The sequence below is a fragment of the Trichoplusia ni genome, chromosome 22 (genome assembly GCF_003590095.1).
Source record: "Trichoplusia ni isolate ovarian cell line Hi5 chromosome 22, tn1, whole genome shotgun sequence".
In the NCBI taxonomy this organism is placed as follows: Eukaryota; Metazoa; Arthropoda; class Insecta; order Lepidoptera; family Noctuidae; genus Trichoplusia; species Trichoplusia ni.
The window spans coordinates 3,937,250-3,959,049 of record NC_039499.1 but is presented as its reverse complement, the minus strand read 5'-3'; the positions used below and the strand labels follow the sequence as shown (position 1 = coordinate 3,959,049).

At 36.0% G+C, this 21,800-nt stretch overlaps 1 protein-coding gene across 8 annotated transcripts in view; it reads right to left on the bottom strand.

The window, feature by feature from the left end:
• LOC113504550 (microtubule-associated serine/threonine-protein kinase 4-like) overlaps positions 1 to 21,800 on the bottom strand; it is a 135,879-nt gene that overhangs the window by 111,560 nt on the left and 2,519 nt on the right. The window lies entirely within an intron of this gene.

Here is a 21,800-nt window from a genome sequence, read left to right as displayed (position 1 = left end):
TTAAACCTTCATAAAGGTTTTTGTACCAAATACTGAAAAAACATCACTACGTATTCTTTCGAACTTGCTAGCAATTCGTTTTTTACAAACCTTTAGTCCTGCCTTCACAAATTTACTTTCAACATTTCGACTCTAACAGGCCTACCATTTCCGAACAATCGAAAGCATCGATCGGTCATATCTTTATCGGAGCACCTTACCAATGCCGAGTGCCAACTACGTATTCCGTCAGGTTATCGATCCACTTTCGTGAGAACCACGCATCTGGCTCTTCGGTGACCATGACGTGTTTCAAGTGGATACTCCTAATAATCTAGGTAAGTTATCTCTGGACAATATTGGTCCGAATTATTCAATAAGCTGTGCTTTGGCAGCTAGCTTTTCACAAAGGACATACGACTGTTTTAAGGGTTGTCTGGATTAGTCGAGAAACATAATTTTAAATGCTTGGGAAAAAACAGCATAATTAAATATGCACGACAGTAAGAGAAATGAATAGCCTCAAATTAAAAATAGTCGGCTGCTATTTGGGTGTTCATTGGAACAATATCACAATCACACAAATTTCACATGATTTTCAACAGTTTATCTTTACACCTATCTAAACAAGTCATAGGTCAAGTAAATAATAACAATAAGGAAGCAGAAAGAATGTAAGCTGCATTGACACACGGGCAACAAGAGATACAAAAATATGAAGCGATTAAACAAAGGGTATTGTGCACTCGGTATCTCGATCATGATACAATCGTGAATCATAAATTTCATCATCGGTACCCACATTGTGTTCAACAATTTAATCATTGTGTTTGCCAGATGCATTGGCACAATTTTTGTTCCTTTTCCCTTTAATTTGGGCAAATTGAATTCTTCTCATAAGTTCGACAAAATTATACTTTCAGCGACTACAATCGTCGTAAGGTTAATTAGGTTCAAATATTAATTTTTTTTCGACTCAAATCAAAATGATTCAGACTTCAATATAACGACAGATTAACTGAAAACTAATGAGCAAGTTTGAGGAGGTATTATTTACCTAAGACCGCAATAAATCATTGTAATTCAAAACGGCAATAATTACGTAAGTAACTATAAATAAATCTGGTTTGAGGCTGATGGTATCATCAGCTGCGTGAAGCATTGTAAATGGCTAAGAACCAACCAAATGGAAATGATAGATAACGGAATTCCAGTACAACTGAAGCTTGATATCATCTAAATTATTATAGAACATGGTTCGCTAAATCACCCTGGCCGATTTTAAAATGATTGTGAACATTATTAGATAAAGAACTCGAGTATGATTTTGTGGGTTGAGACAATAGAAGCTATGGATAAAGTACTCGTAAGATAATCGTTACAACAAGTTGGTGATTTTCAATTTAGGACTGTTCTTCACATAGATTTACACAATGGAAATATTTTTCAATCCTTGGAAACAGGCAAGAAAATGCAGGGATGTTTTTAGCCTGACAAAAGACAGTCGATATTTATCTTGGCCTAAAGACTGATAAAAATGTAAACCAAAGGCAACGTCATACGTAGAATTATACTTTAGTAATAATTATCTCTACTCAATCTAAAAGACCGTTTCTCAAGAGTCCGTACAATTACAATGTCAAATTAATATTCAAAAGCATGATCAAAGAGCTTGATTCCCAACTAAAGTAACGTAACGGAAAGATTACAATAATTGAATTAAGTAATGTGTTTGTATTGGAGAGCGCAAGTCATTCTAGACAAAAGAATTGTTTAATGGACAAGATTGGAGAGATAGTGCAGATTTTTCTATGTATCTGGTTCAAGTTGTAAGAGACTTATAGCGTTTTAATAAAACAGCATCAACTATCTCTAATAGTGTGTTAGCTGTCGAAAATTATCATCATCATCTAATAAAAATAAGTAAATTAGTCGAACCCGTTTTATTTTGTATTTGCTATTAATTCGCATTTTTCTCTGTCATTTTAAAGTGAAAAATAGAGATAGAAAGCAATTTAACAAGTAGTTTAATTCCTTAATCATTTACTGTATTGCGTCAATCATCTACCAAGAAGATCTCTATTGTCAAAAACACATTTTTAACGCTATTATTTTGTAACTCAGTCCGGCCCGATTTAGTTTTGTCCGATTGAACGATAAACACAATCGATTACGAAACCTTATCGATAACATCGAGATGATGACGTACCGGTCCAAAATCTCGGTTACGTAAACCCCGAGCTTTCGTTTAACCGGTTTTCTTTGAAACTATCATTAGAGGAAAACAAAAGTTGAAACGGAAAACATCGTGAGTATTCGTAAGTCATTGCGCGTCATAAACTTTAGCAGGTGGTGTTACTCCGCTAATGGCCTCGGCTATTGTTTAATGTATATGAATGTGTAAATAATTATTATGTTTTTAACATCCTCTTATTAATATTTTTATGACAGCTTTCGAATTATTTGTCAGATTTTTGCGATTTGCGAGTCTTCGCTATGGATTTTGGTTGTTCGACTTAGGGATTTTTTAAGGTAGTTTTAAGTAAACACGTGTTTAAACAGATGTTTTTACCTGCAGTTAGGAAGGGATAGTGATTGTGTGCTATCAATAATAGTGAAGCTTACCTGATTCAAAATCGGAATTGGGTTGTTACCTTACTATCGTATTACCGCTAAAGATTTAAGTTTAAGGTATTGTACAATGGACTGCATATTAACAGTAATAGATACCTTAACATCTACGTCATAAAGTTTAATGCCGTAATTCTTATTGGACGTTTGCAGTGTACATCAAATATTTGGTATGAACTCGGTGATGAGTTATTTATACCCATTTAATCCTATTTTCTGTTTCCGCAAGGAATTATACTAGTCGTTTTGAGGATACCTAAAATGTTACCGGGAATAACCCAAGGCTTTTAGTGGTTATAAAGATGGTGTAAAAAAGTCATGGACATTCGAAGAACTATAAGTATTGGCATTTAGGACAAAAAATCTGTAGCATGTGTACACAGCTTTTTTTTTACCAATCGGCATTTGAATATCGAAAGGTGTTAGTCATGATTGATTGTGTTAGTCATCACATCAAGCGTATGACCAGTAGCTCATCAGTTAAGACAATAAAAAATAGCGCTCGAAAATATTTTGACCATTCCTTTCAAACAATTTCACTTAATGTTGTAAAGAGAGCCCATTTCCTACAACCTTCAAAGTTACAAGGCGTCTGCCGGAACTGTCAGATCGTTTTTATAAAAACTTGTTTACAAAAACAAGAATTCCGCCGTATCTACTGGGGTGTAACAAACTCGTATTACGTCACTACTGTTTTAACACCCCGCCACAGTTTACAAAATACGTCATAATCCCACGGTTTCGAGGCAGAAATAGAACAAAACAAATGAACTAAGTTTACTAGAAGGGTTGAAAATATATAGATATGAAAGCTTTGCTAGATGATGCAGAAAAATGGATCATCCCACGCGTTTATCCCGTCATAGAGACATCAAAGGCTTCAATTAAAAATGACGCAACCTTCGCAACTATAACTGGAAATAAAATTCAAAATGTCGTGTTAAATTTAACACGTTCCACAATTAGTTTATCAGCCCACGTGGATAAGGCGCACGTGATGCCACACGCTTTATAATATACCTTATAAACACACTTCAATATTTTTAAGGTCAAGTCCACAATCTTACAGAGCTACTCAGAGTCGTTGACGTTAGTTGCACGGAGATTACCTCGCCCACTCATTCAACGTTTATACACAAACCTATTGACAAAACATAAAACCAAATATTGACATAGCGTTCAAGATTAATTTCTCGTTCGAAACTGGAATTTAATACACACACGCTACCTTTAGGAAAAAGTTAATCAACGAGAAGGTTCACTCTGTTAAACTTCGAAAGCATTTACGTACACATCAAACATGTTACTAAAAAAACCATTTGTCAAGACTAATTCTGTTTCAGAAGTTTTAGATGCTACATAGCCTTTACACAGCTGTGACTATCTGCAAGTTACACAATCAAATGTAATCGATAAGTAAACCTTCTGCACGTTTTTATGAGTTGTTTCAAGTGAAGGCGGCGCGCGCGCACGGTAGCCGGTCGTGACTCACGCCGAGCGGCCGCATGGTAATGTGAACATGTTAATTGCTAAAGATTCGAGCCTATCTAACAAATCCCTTACGTGGGCCGACATAACTTTTGTTCTACCGTCAATATAAAAAGTAAGTGAAACGAAGTGAATTAGCAAAAATATTTACAAAGTATGATTTAAAAGTGACCTTTCAGAAAAAAACCAACCGTAACAGGTCTTAAAGATAAATGTTATCGGTGTCAAAAGAGACTCGACAACAATAAACAAATCAATCAATGGAAATAACGCGACACAATAATACAAAATACAGATAACTGCAGCGAAGATAAGTGTGAACAAGAAACCAAATAAACATGAAAATACAATCAAAATGTTCATATACAAAATCAAACGAGTTATGAAACGGACGGACGCACCAAACGAAATACATTATCTTAATAACATAACAATAAGAGATAAATATTATGGAATCTCATTAATCTCCGGTACGGCGCCGTTGAAAAACAAATATTTTATATCAAATATATTAATGTGCTACGATAATGATGTAGTGGGAGCGAAAGGTTACGAAGATAGTGCGTTACGTGTGGAGACGGACCTAGCATATTTCCATTCAGTGAAAAGACTCATCGAATTGTGTTAGAGCTCTCTGCAGCATCTGGAAGATTGGGCTGTTTAGGGAAATAATGGTAAACGTATGTACGTAAGTCGCGAAGATTGCACTGATATTTCACTATCTATAATTCGGTCTTTCTCATCGCACTCTTTCATCGCATCAGATGTTAAATACCAATGACGTCTAAATGTCAATAATTCATGAACAATGTTCTTCAAATCTCACCATTGTTATCGGTAAGAGCTCATAAACATTAAAGGTACGCGACATTGTCACGACTGAAAGTGGTTGCCAACGTTTAGTCGGAGAGGTGGATCATTTCTAAACTAGAAATGGACGAGCTATTGTGATGTCAGGCGCACGCCGCGATCCAAGCGTGGTTCCTGGCGATAAATCTGCAACACCGTTAACCTAGCGATACAATTGATGACTAGAAAAAAAAAATTACGATTTAAATTCTATTTCGAATTAAAAAGTTCATTGAAAGTCTAGATAAGATAGGCTTTCTAAAGTCACTGAAACAATTGACTCGGTTAATTATTGACGAGTTTACCACTGACCTTAACATCGAACGGAAATAAACACATTGATCGATATCCTCAAATATGATTGGCACATATTTACGAAAACAGTTGTGTAAAAGCACGTACAAAGTTTAAACGTGACACAGGTGTAAGTTTTTGAACCGATTATCAATCTTCACGGTATACGTCATACAATACGAGTATGCACACTCGGCGGACCTCTGACACCGCGCACGCGTGTGCCTCGGGCGGAGTTTGCGCACGATTTTAGGTCAAGGCAGCACTCGCCAGGGATCGCAAGAAGATTATTACAAATTGCAGTACACTGCAATCACTACGGCGTACGGCCCCTTTCAGCCACTCCAACTTCAAATGTTTAGTATCATTTGAATCGATAGTATACAAACTTGTCTAGGTTGACGTAAAGGATAACCCGATGAGAAACAGAAAACGTGTTGCTTGGGAATTTATTACAGCAGTGTACACAGTTTTCAGTAATCCTAGCCTCGCTCAAGAATGTTAGGAGAACAATTGGCTTGTTGAGAAGGTCATACCAACACAAATTAAATATGAAACGAGAAACAGTTTAACATACTAGAAAGATGTTATACACACGGTGGATACGTAAAGTAAATAGCGTATAGCATAAATACTAATACAGTGAAGGCGTTCATAAAGGTCAGACGTTTTCAGAAAATAAAATCAAAAGAAACGCTAACGTTGTTGACTCAAGTTTGATTGAAATGTTATCATAATGTTAAACACGTACAATGTTATTTACAGCTGTTGCTGGCAACTTTTCAGCTTCGTGATTAAGCAATAAATTCAATCAGGCAAACCTTAAAAGAACATTATTGCTTAGATAAATCAAGCCTTAGCATTTACAAGATCCGAGATAATAGTTGAATCAGAAGTTGATTCAGTCGTGGGAATGGTAATAATTGGACCCATGGGAATGGTGACTGGTCGTGATCTTCTTGATGGATTTGCTCGGTGACGTGGTTAATGGGTTTGGAATGATGAATCCCTAGTAATGACGTAACTGTTACCGGGACTGTTTGCCTTTGCAATGTTGAGACGGAATTGTGAAGTAAATATAATACTTGCAACGTTAAATAAAGTAAGATTAATGATTTTTATGATCTTGAGTGAGTCGAAAAGCATGGATGCCTGATGGCTTTAAATGCCTTTTATATTTCCAAGGTTGCTGTGGAGTAGATAATCATAATATCGTCTAGACTGTAAACTGTTTGCATGCGACATTCTTTGAAGCGTCTACTAACAAATATGCTACGAAACATTATAGAAAAGACAGACTACCTACACTGAACCTATACTGGTCATGAATACAGAATGTACTAAAGTTTCCAAATGACCAAAACCATAACTTTCCCCTTAAAATATGACAGTTGTATGACATTACTAAAATAATGGGGGATGCACAATACAATTTAAATACGTGGTTCCGTGGGAACAAAGACAACAGGTGATGTACGGACATGTGTAGTCACGGATCGTGAACCGATACACTATTTATGGAACACAGAAGTACCACAAAAAATGTACTCAAACAAACGCAGATGCCTATAAAAATGTCATCAAACAAAGTGCTCGGTTAACTTCTTTTTGTTTTTAAATATACAAACTTAATTTCGTGCGCTTTGAGCTTTATTCTAATTTGATGATGTTTTCCTGAAATTTTGTATAAACCCGTTTCTTCTGCATGCATTATTTTTTAAGTAAGAAAGTTTTTCTTGCCATTTCGAAAATATTACTCTTTTAATTATTGAATTGGACTTTCTGTTCCTTACTGGTTTATGGCAGTAAGGTACATAAAGTTTGAATGGGGGACATTCCTGCAGTCGGTAACAGTTGCTAGGGTGTGCGCCCAAGTGTGTCCCCTGTGGCAGTCTGGGGGTCTGCAAGTCATATTAAGAATTCAAGCCTTGAAACATAAAACGCAGTCGCTGTTTTAATGAGATCTATAAATTCACGTAGAAACTAAACAGGGCTGTATAAGATCATAAACAACGTCTTGACTGCAACAAAACTGTTACCTAAAATATTTCAAAGGTTGAATGATTTGTAAAAATATTTAGGAGGAAAATCTAGCAGATCATAAAGAAAAACCTATAAGTAGTAAAAAAATATATGTTCCAATATTATTTAAATATGATTTACCACTATCCCCATATCATATACAAAAAAGGGATTAACAAAAGCATAGCTAAAATAGTAAATAGAAGATAATCCGTAAATTTATTCCAAAAGGTCAAAGGTTTCGCGATAGTTAAACAGTCCCAAGGGTAATAATAATCCCATCCATGTGTCACGGCCATGGTAAAACGATTAGCCGACGACGGTAGAAAATGAGTTTTTTTTGTATATGACAAATAAGATTGATTGTTGGGGTGACAAAATGTGTGTAGATTTTTTTTTTCAAAAAAACAAATACTACTCATACCATATTATTCAATAACCTAGCCAAAAAATCATTAAGGTAAATATACCTAAGGAAGATAAATTAAATTTTATTCTTTTAGTAGTAACTATCTAAGTACAGCTTTCGATCATATCCAGCGATCAAGAATGCATTAAAAAGCATTCATTCATTGTCACCCCAAGTACGAAACTATAACAGATATAACAACCAAAACTAATGTCCGAAAACTGAAATCGTCCGAACGCGAATCCCGTGAGAATGATCCAAGATAATACTACGGAACCCTTAGGGTGTCCACTGAGGGAGCATACTCCGCCCTTTACAAAACGAACAATGGATCGGCACATGCGCGTTTTATTGTACAACTTTGGCAGACGGTTTTTTATTTTTTATTTCGAACAAAGCGTTGCACAGCTAAACGGGTCACGCTTCACGATTCTCAACAATGTGCTGATGAAATTAATCAACAGTTTGGCAGTGACGTTTTGCATCATCCTCTAAAAAATTTCAATAAGTTTCTTCACCAAATGTTGTTATACAATTCGCGAAATTGAGGTAAACTATCTCGCTATTTCCCGACATTTCGTAATCAGTAATAGAAACTGTATAACAATGGGTAATTAAACGTGTATTTTGCAAAAAAGAAACATTCTAGTTGAACATTAATATGTTGATGAAAACAAACAATAATTGTTTGATTAGGTAACAGAGCGGGAAATAAATCATACAATTATACGTTGAGGTTTCAGACTTTCAAAATACATTTACTTTCACGTAATGTAGAAACAGATTTATGCATACAAATATAAGCTACCAAAATGCTGTGTACAAGAACAATGCTTGCTAACAATAGGTGCATACATACATTTGAATAATGAAGCTGAAAATTGCATTTTCGCTGGGTCTTTAATAAACACATCATGCTGCGGCGGCTTTGTGCCATCGGATGCACGCTCCACATATTGGCACGTGACTGGCACGTGCCCTCCGTCCCTCCGAGAGGGAAAGCCCTCGGCAACACCGAGCTGCCCTTACAACATCGTTGCTATGCTATTTGCAATTCGGGATGCGCACCCCACTCGCAGAGTTGTAAAATGCATGTTATCTTTTAGAAATACGACAGATATTTTAAGAATATCAAATCATGGAAAATAACTCGATATAACAAGGAAATGTATTGATAAATTCTTGAGTGCATTGACATGACTGTATTGCGATAATGGTGCCAAAACAAGGTACGTCAACAGGAAAAATATCGATCATAAGGACATATCAGGTGATGTCAAGATTCAAAGAACAATGACTTTTCCCACTTGATCTGACTAGTTAAATCATAATTTTATCAAAATAAGAAAATACTGCTTACCAACAACTTTTATTGAATACTCTTATAACCCATCTTTACTCGGTAAACATAGTAAAAAGTAGTTACAGCAATAGAAAAGCTTCTAAACCTATGATAATAGCCATCTCTTTGAAGTAGCTAATCCCGCATAGATTTAGACCCGGATTCACAACGGCTCTAATAAACAGCGGAATACGTAAGTTATCACGTTATAAATTTTATCTACTATTGTAATAAAATAGCCAATAAATTGTCGCTCTATAGCCAGTAATATATAGTTTTGATGGGGATACAACCCTTCATATTCCGAAAGTTATTTCTGTGAATAGAAAGTGAATTTATGTTGGTCTTTAGATTTTGTTGTCAACATCAATATTGCGTTTGCTTACGATGTTTTTCGTGAGGTATGATGGGCTTCTGTGTTTTAGACCGTCATTTGTTTCTATTTTTCGTTTTGAATAATTGTCTAGTGTGTTCTTTATATGTTCGAGTCTGAATTGATGTAACTCCTTTGAAGTAACTGTTAGGTCCCATATTATTACTATCTTTATAATATTATACAGTAGTAATAGATCTATATTCAAGTTTATCTCAAATAAAGCAACGATTACCTTCTGGGGTTTCTCCTATAACATTTTTCATTTATTTTAAACTGATGGGGTGTTAGGGTTCGACACATCGCTGACGTCGCCATCGGTGTAACGTCGAATTAATGCAACGCATGCGCTATTTAATTATAAAGGGGTGAACACGTAGGAGGGACTGTGTGATTGTATTTGCATAATAAAACCGAAATAACGGACATTAAAGGGGGATTCGCACTGCTGCAGATTTGAACACGTTCCGACTAAATAAAAAATCCATCGGAAATAGTCTATTTGTCAAATATATTGTTTAAATCTAAAGTTAGAATACAAAATAGAAAACCGTATTACAAAGTCTACAGACAAGAATTTACTCGAACACAATACTTTTTTGTCATGAAAAGACGACACACAGCGAATGAATGGGGCCGGGCGGCGTGGCGCGATCTGACTTTTCAGTCACAAACCTTATAGTCATAAGCTAGTTATGATATAAATAATACAAGAAACTATATAAAATGTAATATTGTTGGTATTATAGCCACCTACACACACATACATACATGATACAAACAGCTATGTTTATACCTATGGTGTGGTACGGAAACGTCGCGTGCGCACCGCCTGCAATTAACGCGAACCGCATTGTATCCTGTGGCGCATGCGCGCTGCGCTAACTGTACTCCGATAGTTACGTTCACATTAACACATCACATCCATTGACGGGAATGTGATTAAAAAAAACATTAACGCGACGGTGATTGGTCGGTAGCACGCAGTCAGGAATCTAGACAAAGTCATGTGCTAAACTATGTTTCGTGCAACATATGTCGTCATATCCGGCAATATTTGGAAAAACCCTAGAAATACTGTATTTTTTTTTAAGGCAATCTTCATTTTTTACGACTACGTTCCTTCCATAAAAGTTTAAACAAAATTCTGCCGAAAAATCCGCTGTGAAAAAATGAGTATTGTACACTATAAATATTATCGCTCCATATTTTTTAGTACTGGGTGTAGAGTAAAAATATAATTTATTTACGACTTATTTTCGACAACAATAATAATGTTCAATCATCAATTACTGATCCCTTCTCTCAGTGTTCAGCTGCCATCCATGTTATGAAAACATGCACGGATTATGCGAACTCTCTAAACACAACAAGAAACAGATGACAATCATGTAAAATAAAGTTCTTTTATCATTGTGTTAGAAGCTACAAAACAAATGAAGATGGGATCTTTGTTTTACACCCATCATAAGTACTATGAAAGTTAATGTAATTCCGTCTCGAAAAGGATAGTACGAACTTTTAAGATCGACAACCATCATAATACATTTTGAAAATAATACTTGTATTACTAATTAAAAAAATCGTAATCTTTTTGCGTTTTGTATATTAAAAAGGACGCTAAATGACCCCTTTATTAGGGAAGAGGCTTATGAGAAGCATGTTTTATTTCAGATTTTTTAAGCTGTATACCACCAGTGTACCACACACCAACAACTGTTAAGACATTTATAGCTCACTCGAGCATCAACAAAAATCTTAAAAAAGCTCACGAAAACACACAAAACCTTGACATAGACCTCGGGAACTGTTTGCTTATATCTAAAAGGCCTTTCCAGAAAGGTTACACATGAGGGATTCATTACGCTTTCAAAGGCCTTGGTCATGTCTATTATATATGTTTAGTTGGCCGCCATTATGGGCACCTCAGTATAGCTTTATACCCTAATAAACAACGACATCACGGCTAATGAGAAAAACGGGTCAACAGCTCCCAAAGGAAGCGTCCAAGTGGAAAGTTATGGACATTAAGACTTTGACACAATAGATATAAAGGTCACTGATTTTCGGGAAATTTCTAGATATATTGGGAAGGTGTATGTATATGTATCATAAAAATGAAATGTTAAAAGTAGGTTATGTTGTTGCTATGACAGCAACAATTGTAGTTAACAATTAAGTTTTGCTATCAGATGTTTCTGTAACGTAGTGTGTTGCACAAATTCTCCTTTCGACCGGATGATCGGCTAGAATCGAAGCGCAAAAAATAGATGATAATCTCACAACTCCATCAAAATATGAAAGCCCACAACCATTACATTCCCTCCTATAAATCAACGATTTGAATAGTCGTCAACTAATTTGTATATTCGTACATAGGCTTGTCCTGCCCCGTATAATTTGTAGCCCGCATGTCATCGCTCGGAGACTCAGATTCAATGGGTAATTGAATAAGTGGCCCTCGATTGTAGACGATAGAGTATTCGACAACAAGATAATGTGGACATAGTTGACAACATTCCGATTCTATCAAGCCGAGACCGCTGTAGAAAAATAGCGAACATGCCAACCGCATAACAAATCAAACAGACGATGGCAAAAAATCCATTTACAGTTACCATAGCTATGATCGCTTAAAGAAAAAAAAACTAAAAGATATAATACTTAATTTAAATTACCCAGCCCGCAACAAACGTTATTTATAACCATCTAACTAGTAATTAAGTAAATCTAACTGTTTGCCTTTTCGCTAAGCCCGGTCTCCTTGACATTCGATCGATCGGGCAAAGCATAATATCAAACACGTTCCGTCCTATTCACTCTAGAAGGAGAAAGAGAGAGGGAATTGTAAGCTCGCTTGGTTGTTCCACGCTTGACAATAGAGCAAGTGTAAATTGGATCTAGGGTTCATTAGGTCAATGGCAGGTTAAAGAATTGCCTATAAAAGTCGTGTCAGTTCTTACGTCAACCGGTGGGGAAAGGAAAGTCAATATTTCTTTAAACTTAAATCCGATTAAATCCTTCACCATTTACCTTAAATACATCATTGAATTTGGAAACCTGAACTCGTTTATCGTATTGTGTAATTACTCTCACGTAAGCTTCAAGTTCCGAAATGCCTTCACGTAATAAATTAAATCGGATACATACAATTTGCTGCGAGACTTGGCATCTAACAGGACCTTATTACGCGGAACGGAACGTCCTCAAACATTAGAAAGTGAGCAACAAAACAGAACAACAAACGTGTTCTGCATATCAATCGATGTGTTAAGATTGTACAATGATTGATAAGCTCCCGAACATTATGGCTACTTTGCTTGACACGTTCGGGTCATGTGAAGATACAATCTGACATTGCGTGATGGTTGGCCGAGAACTTGACTTGAAAATTGAGTTCGCATGTTGCGAACCGATAAATTCCAACTAAAATGACCCAGATCTCAGAATAAGATACGCCAGAACGATCGAATTAGATTCAGTTATGAATTACACAGATACACTGTTGCCAGTGCAAATTCTTCATCGTTTTTTTTGGGTAATTTGATTAACTGCTCCATCGTAAATCAATAATATCGACACAGTTTCACTTGTATCAGATTGTTATTAATTGACTCGATATCCATCAAGGCACAAAAAACTATTCGATATATATTTGGCAAGCGAGTAGTAGTACGAAAAAACTCACAATTTGTGAAACTAATTTACACCGTTATGTATTGCTAGTTATTTTTATGGAAGTCATAATTTCTGGAAAACTTGGCTTGGCTTCAAGTAATTCGCATTTTAGTGTTCGCGTATACTTTACGCATGTCAAAAGTTCGATATGATAATGATTTAGTGCGCATAAAACTCTATCCTGCTAAGAGAGATACAGTCATAATATGAAATGCAATTCAAGCATGGATTTTATGCAGAAATTTATCTTTGGACTGTATGTATGTTTGATGTTAAAGTAAAAATGATTGACGTAGATGAATTACTGATGAAGCATTGAACTTGGATTACAAAAGTTTACTATCCACCATTACTTTTGCCACGAGCGTGTGTGGTCGTCAAAAAAATAGCAATATAAGAGATAAATCTTGCTTCTCCACTTGACCTGCTTATGTCTAGAACATTTTAAGACCTAGATATGGAAGACAGGAGAGTGAAAATGTTGGGCGTAAGTCTAGTAACGGTTTTCGTGTCCCGCTGCGACGCGACTAATTGACGCAACGTGTCGGACGTGCCGGTCGTGTCGCGCGTGACCGGATCGCGTCGTGTGGAACATCCGAATGTAAATGCGGAAGATACTAGTGTCGCTGCGTTTGTAAAAGTGATAGCACTGGAATATAATGTAGTCCAGGTATATTGCGTAGACTTACGTATAAAATTTAGTTACCAAGTTATAGGAAATACGAGGATTCTAATTTGAATCAACATCGTGAACTAACACACAGTTCGATTATTGATTTTAATTCAGAACAAAAGAATATCTGTGAACGAAAATAGAACGAGAATCATGCGCTTCTCAAATAAACATATCTAAACTTTTATCCTGATCCAATCTCGAAGAAACTCATAATTTTCCGCGAAGCTCTAACAAGATAACTTAACAAAGAAAGAAGTCCTACGAAACTTATCTGATTAGGATTTAACGCATCTTATTTTGGGATTTATTCCCTTAGAAATAAGGTTCAATATTTGTTTTTGAAATGTCTTCAATATTTTTACGCCGCAAATAGCAGAGTAAGCCGGAAATGTTATGATTTGCATTCGTAGGTCAGTAAATAGCTCAGAATAATTTAAATTTATGCGGAGAACCATCGCGGCTCTGCGGGCGGACTATAGCCATTACTTTCAATTTTATGTCTATTTTTGTAGTTTTTATCAAGAGCACATACATCTTTAGATTATTCCTTTCCTCCCAAAAGTGTTTAACAATGTTCCGTCAAATTAGGCTAAGAAAACTAATAGAATATGTTTTATTTTTGACAAGCGACGTGACTTTGACTTGACAGATCAGTTCCTATCAATAACTTTAGCGCTTAGAGAAATATTACCTGTCTATATAAAGCTTGTTATAATGTTGTCAGGGAATTTGAGTCAATTTCCCGTGAGATAGGTGGAGATAAATGTTTGTTAGCTTCCAATCTTACTCGGTCCGTTACAACTACGCCTATCGTCCTTTGGATACATAAATTACATTAAGATGTGTAGCACGCAGCAGTAAGCGAATGGAGTGATGAAAATGAGAGCGATAGACGCGATTGATGCTGCAATGCATTAGAAATATGGCCGGGACAGTTGCTTATCGGAAATACGTCATATGAACGATAAAGCGGTGTCCCAGTCGGCAAGATGATGGTCATATCTTATAACTGTTGTACTTCAAAGATTTCTATTGCATAAGGAAATTGAAGAAGGACATTGAATAATAAACAAATAAATGATACAAGTTTTGTTAGACTTTTCATGTGATAAGCTGCGACAAAATGAAGATAAGTAGGTGAAACCAAGCATTTTTGTGCCACATTAACAAAGACAAGTTTTTCAATTGACTTAATCCATAGTAGTACATACTTGCATAGACTTTTTTTGTTTTAAGAGAGTGTAAAATATAATAACAATAAATATGTGTATTCCATTAACTTATTACTCTGTGGTAAGTTGATACTGGGTCCAAGACTTCCTCAGATGGCCCGTTATGGCCTCGATGTGGCTTAATTAATGAATAATGGATGCAGTGTAATAATTCACTGATTTCACTGAGCTTCCGAGCTCCGAACAATATGGAGGCAAGGCAAGTCCAATGTTTATTTATGCACGGTTTGACACGTTTTCAATAACTGTGTATTCCTGTTTTTGTTTAAGATGTGTCGTGTTTTTGTCTTTATTGACGTATGACTGAATACGATAACTTTATTTAATTGTAAGTGATACAAACCTTAACGTAGTAGATACCTATACAAATAACACCTTGAAGTTTAAACTTTACACTAAACCATGCATCCAGTGAACAAATCGAACGATTAATGTTAACTTTTACATCGACTGGAATCGGGCAAGGAATGCGAGTTACGCGGCTAAGACCTCCACTATCGCAATAAGGAATTTTCTCTTTCCCCGTAGCTAAACTGTTGCTGGAAAAACGACCAATGAATTTAATTAATTACTCGCCACTTGCAGCTATTAACAAGCGATTTTAATCTCTATCCCATTAAAAATAAGGGTCAAGCTGTCGCAATAAATTTCTAGTAGACAAGTGTCATAACTCACCCGTAGTGTTGCCAATCGCTCTGGAATATGTTTATGCCAAAATTTAAATGCAATGCTGCATTTGACGTTATTAATATAAAATATCAAGGACGGTATGCAGATCTTTGATATATGTCAGGTTGACAAATAGGCAAGATAGATTAGATTCACGTTTATAGCATTCGTGTAAGACACATAAAAATAAATGTTGTGTTCAAACATTTTATACGTAACTGAAATCAGTTGGGAATAATATTATGTATCGTTTGTAATGACAACTTTCTAACTTTGAGAATACTAAAGAATTGATGATATTAAATGACTGACATTGTAAACTTTTTGTTCAAAATCCACTACAAGGAAAATGCGAAACACATTTAGCTATATTAGCCGTAAAAAAGCTATAAAATAAAATAGTTCTAAATGTAAGGCTCTAATAAAAGCCTGGGTCATTACTCTTAAAACACCTTTCGCTTTAATCCAGTATAGACCAGCTGTATTATTCCTTGAAAGATCGGTCACCTGGCCAGGACAAGTTTTTTTCTTTCCTCGCTAACAAGCAGAAACAAGTCAAAAGCCATGAAAAACTATATTAGATGGACATAACATAACCTTACACTTTCGCACGCAGAATACTACTTTTTGTCTAGAACATCACTATAAATAAGTATTAATAGACTACCTTTAGAGGCAAAGCTGTACTTAAAGCTTTATATTCTTTGATGCTTTGCTTTGATATCGATGGTATGAAGGCTTTTATTAAATGAATGTAAGTACATTATAGATGAAAACATCAAACGATATGGCATGAAGTTTCGAAAGGATCGAATCAGTACATTCCTATTTTGTAGAGAAACCTCAATACAAAACACCTAGAAGATGAAACTCCAAAAAATGGTAAGACTAGATGAGAAAGGAGGTAAAAGGATGAGAGAGGAGTTAAATATCGGTCAATAATAGATTTCCCCAAGTAACGTCAAGGATGAACGGCAACTGGTTGACGTTATAGGTAGGAGCCACAGTCCTCAGAATTAAGGGAACGATTCAGAAGACGAGTAGACAGAGTATCAAACAAAACGTTTGTACAAGATGCTAGATTAAATTTTTGCCAAGTCTTAAAATATCGTCAGCAATAAGCATAATTTTACCTTCAAACCAATTTGATTACTCGTCAAATCGTTGTTTATTAAACCTAGTGCGTCTAATAGTAAATACGGAAAATAACATGCCAACTAAGCGTGCTATTTTTATCACAGCATTTTATATCCAATCGACTTCTTAAATACATTTTATAATCAATTTCATATTATAGTATTAAATCTATTAAAAGTGGCTAAAGCTAACACTAAATTAAGTCATAAAACTTCCATAAATTCATTCTTAATTATGATTTGATTAACTAATAACATTAGCATATAATCACGGCTCATGGTTCCAAACTGGGTAAGTGGAACTGTGATTGGCGCCAACATTATTTGTGTCACACTTTAACACCATATATGGATGTAGTATTTAATATGAACACTTATATTTAAGTGCCCACAAAAACTGGATCAATAGATTATAATTGATAATTTAGTTTATGTTTATGCATCACTAAACTCTCTCATAATTTGATTTGGATATTTTTATCCACACGCAGTACAGTCAAGCTCACAGAAATAGTGTCATTTTGTCTTTAATTTGATTTTTATACGAACGAATTAAGAGTTTATTTTGCTTGTATATTTTTACCGTTAACTTAGAGTTAGATTAAAAATATACAAAGAAACAAATTCACTTTCAATAATACATAAAATACTACATGAACGAAGGAAGAACATTTAAATACCGGTCACTTCTATTTACATTTTACGTAACATTTAATGTTACACAATACGAGATTTCTAATTTATTCACATTTATAATGCGTCATCTCGATGCGAGTGCACTGAGCGTAACGTCGATCAGCGAGGATCAAATGCACAAATGTATCGTGCGCGCAACTCGCTGATCAGATGCATGCGCAGTTTGTGCAGTTCGTCGATCCTTAGTTTATTACACTTATTCAGGTAAGTTTCATAAATATAGACAATAGCAGAGGAAGATTTTATAATAGAAACTTTACTTGTCTTGTGTTTATTTGCTTTGAAATATAAAATTAAACTTCAGTCTATTACTGACCTAAAGTTTTATACGTTGACCTCAATTGCATTAAGTAGGTATAAAACGCTGTTTATTTGAATTCAGTGGTAATTTCGTATCATTTTCTCGGAATCATCTTTAATAACATCCATGGTAAAAACAATGAATCGATGTTCTGCGCAAAAACCGAGAAAACCGCAACGCGTATGTTAAATCTAAACAGTGCAGTTACCGAGAAACAAATTTCGAAAATCATCAAATTTATACTATTTCAAGGAAAAAGTTAAATGTTTAGAAATGATGATGAGTTTCGACCACAGTTTGCTTTTCGAAATAGAATGTTTGACCCACATACTATCGATAAAACCACACTGAGATAAGTAGAATGTAATAAAAGAATGTCCAGAAGAAATAGTGTTGGAACTTTATTAACTTTTATGGTACTGACAAATTGATTATGAATCCGCAATTAGCACTTATAGAAACCACATTCCTCAGATAGTTTATGTACTTGGGAGCAGCCTTATCGATTATTTTATTTAACATAGTAGCATGGATACCTAGACCCATACGTTTGACACACATTCCACAAACATGGTACAGAGGATAACCGCCACGTCTTCAAGTAATAATACTGCAGGTGTGTAAGGGAGACAGCGCATCGCACGGTGTAGAGCGACGTCTCTTTCCCTCAATCGCCATAAGCACTTTAAGACCTGACGGTAGATTCTCAGATCGGTATAAAGCGCAGGGATAATGTTATGATTAGTTTACCGTTAAACCACTCTGGTTGAAGTGTTAGCCTTAAAAGAACATAGTCCCCGACACTAATTACAATGATTTAGATAAGTTTACACGCCATTTAAGTGCAGCTTAGACCACAGCCTTTATACTGACAGGATAAACCTGATCATTGAATAATCCTATTAATATCAGGCGACAATTTGATATATCGACGAATATTAAGAAAATTGCAACACACCAGATTTGCATTCGAAATGGATTTCCTATTACAGAAACCGATAATTACATTTGGGTTAGCAATAAATTGTATGTCAACATAAAAAATGTCAGTGTCATACGATCGTTTCTCAACTAAACAAGAAATATTTTCCTTATTCTGGGAGTGATGTTAATTGTAAATCTATTTTAATTCAGGCATCCGAAGCGCCTTGTACGGCTGTCGGCCTTTCCTTTTGGGACACATCTTCGTCAGGCCGCATTCCGCGGAGACCTGCCAATTACGCGGGAAACGCTGAAACTTTTTTACCAGCAAATGACCGTTATTCGATGACTTCGACAATCGTTAAGAACCTGTCCCTTTGACCATATACGACGGATCATGTTCCGATTTTCTAGCCTCATCGTATTACCACTTTTTTTCCTACTTACTCACTTTACGTACATATGACATATTGGTGTCAATGCAACAATAAAATTTTACATGTATTTATTCATAAGGCCCCGCTCAATGGACCACGTTTGTTTTCGACTTGCTGAGTGATCGTCGAGCGAGGGAAACGTATCGGCCGACATATTTATGATGCGCTCAGTATCGTCAATGACTCAGACCTTCACTAAATCAAACACTCTGAAATCAAGAAGTGCATGCCAATGACTGACCGATCTAAAGGTTTTTATCGTCGTGTGAACAGTCCTCGTAAACGAAACTTTACCGATAACTGACCTCTTAACCAATATTTGTAACTCTTAAATCTCTTGCCGAAACAAATGGATGAGAATTGATTAATCCGTAAGAAATTGAAAACAACAATTAATTTGGCGCTCAGTACAAGTCAACATAATTCTTGGCGTCAAAACAAAATTGGATTCAAGGTTGTTCACGGATTAACTTAATACCAACATGGCGCAGGATCGGAAAGTGAAACTAAATCGGTAACTAATTACATAGTTCGATTAGTGAAACACGAATAGGTCACTGAGACCGGTCTGCTCGGATTTCTCACTTCACTTTTTTAGCGTTGTGACAAGATTAATTAAACAATATTTTTACGTGCACATTGTTCTCTCTTTGGCCTAATGACATCGATTGAAAATATTTTCGTATTATTACAATCATTTAGGCATTGTTTGTTGCACCTTTTCTATACAATCAACAGAGACTCACTAAAACAAAGGTCATAAAGGATGAATGCGTTTTGTTAATAAACAAAAAATGAATTGTCTTTGTGAGTAATTATGATTACACATAGCCAAGGTTACGAATAGTGAGGACCAACATACACAAATGTAACGTAAAGCGTTCATGGGAACTAATAATAAATACGTAACAATGAGTTGCTCTGCTTTTGATGTAAGCGAACGCGTCAGAACAGCGGCTGGTAGGTACTCGTAAAACTAATTCAGTGCTGGTAACTAGCAACTACAAAATCACTGCTGCATAACGACGGCCGGCTCAAAATAATAAAAGTACATCACCGGTTCGATGCTACTCTAGATTGATGCGCCACGCTCCAAAAATATTTCCGAAACGAAATGATTGTCGCCAAAACATGCTTTCACCGTAATAAAATTTGCCAGTGGCGCCCACTAAACTTAGCGGCGGGTCGCGACCGGAGACGTGATACATTTCGCAAATACAACGACCACGTAAAAGTGGACCGAACCTTGGCGTCCGTGTCCTGGCGGAAGGCCAACTGAGCAATTGAATGAGTGACGATTAGCAAACAAAAAATAACAGGGGTAGACCAACACGGACCGGTCTATTTCGGGGAGGTCGAATTTTCTGAAGTACCTGAGTCAGTCGGCTCTGGCACTTGAGGATCGCGCTCATTGAGCTAGAGGAAATGCGTGTCTGTTTACGATAGTGGCGGCACTCGGCTCAGCGAAATATTTTAGGCTAGCGTTAGTGAGTATGGCGTGTGGAATGAAGCGATCGAGTGAAGGAGGTTCTTTGAGTGTGTCAGACGTGACCGGGCTGGCAAAGGCTTCGTTGTTGCCTCACGTCCGCGGCACACTGTCTGTCTCGGCGCTCTTATCGCCACGAACTATCGATAGGTCTCCTAGGATTGTGTTACTTGTTTGACTGCAATAGTTCCAGGTGTACATTCTAACAGTTAATAAAATTTATCACCGGCACTTTTATCTTTTTTGGGTCGATGAAGAAAGTAATAATACTATTAAAAAAAAACTTATGATTGAGTATAGTTAGATTTAAATTAGCAAAACACTGATCTGAATGAGTAAGACTGGGAGCATCGTTTGGAAGGTTAGTGTCATTACGATTTGTGGTTATTAGACTGTCATAAATATTTTGAATACATTTTGGCGGGCTACCAAAATTGACGTTAGAACAGTCGTATTACAGTAATTCGTATATTCCAGCAAATACCACGTCAATAGATAAGGCTAATGCTCCATAATAATGTCCTTGGCAAAGTTGAAGATAACAGCAATGATAATGTAATATAAAACTTGACAGATAAAGGGTTATTTGTGTAGCGGAAAATTTTATTTACACCGATACACATACTGTACGCACTCTATTTTTCAGAATGCTTTAGTAACTTTACCGGAATTATTTGAGGATAATTCATTTCTTATAGAGCCCTATAGACATTATTTTGGTATACGTGCGTCGCAGGTTTATCAGTGTCGTTCAGTACCCTTGCGTGTTTATTAATGATGGTTAAGCGAGTTTATAATATTAGTAATAATAGCCACTGTCGCAGCTGTTGACGTAGTGCTATTAGCGAGGCAATTAATAATACAATCCGTTGTTAGGAGAACATCTGGCCATTGTTCCAAAATTGAAGACAATAGTCTCAAGACACTTGTATGAGCAAACTGGAGACAAAATGTAAAGCATTAAATACCACAGAAAAAGACATACGAGCCAGTATCGTAATTCCAACCAGTTATGTATCAGTTATTCTTGAAATGAAAACAAGTGTTACGAAAAATTCTGATAAAGTGGTTAAATTGTAAACATTATAGGCTGGTATTATTCAGTCGCGACAGGCGGAACGTTTCAGATAAGCTGACATTGTCCCCGATAACGTTAATTAAGTACCTATATTCGTCATAAT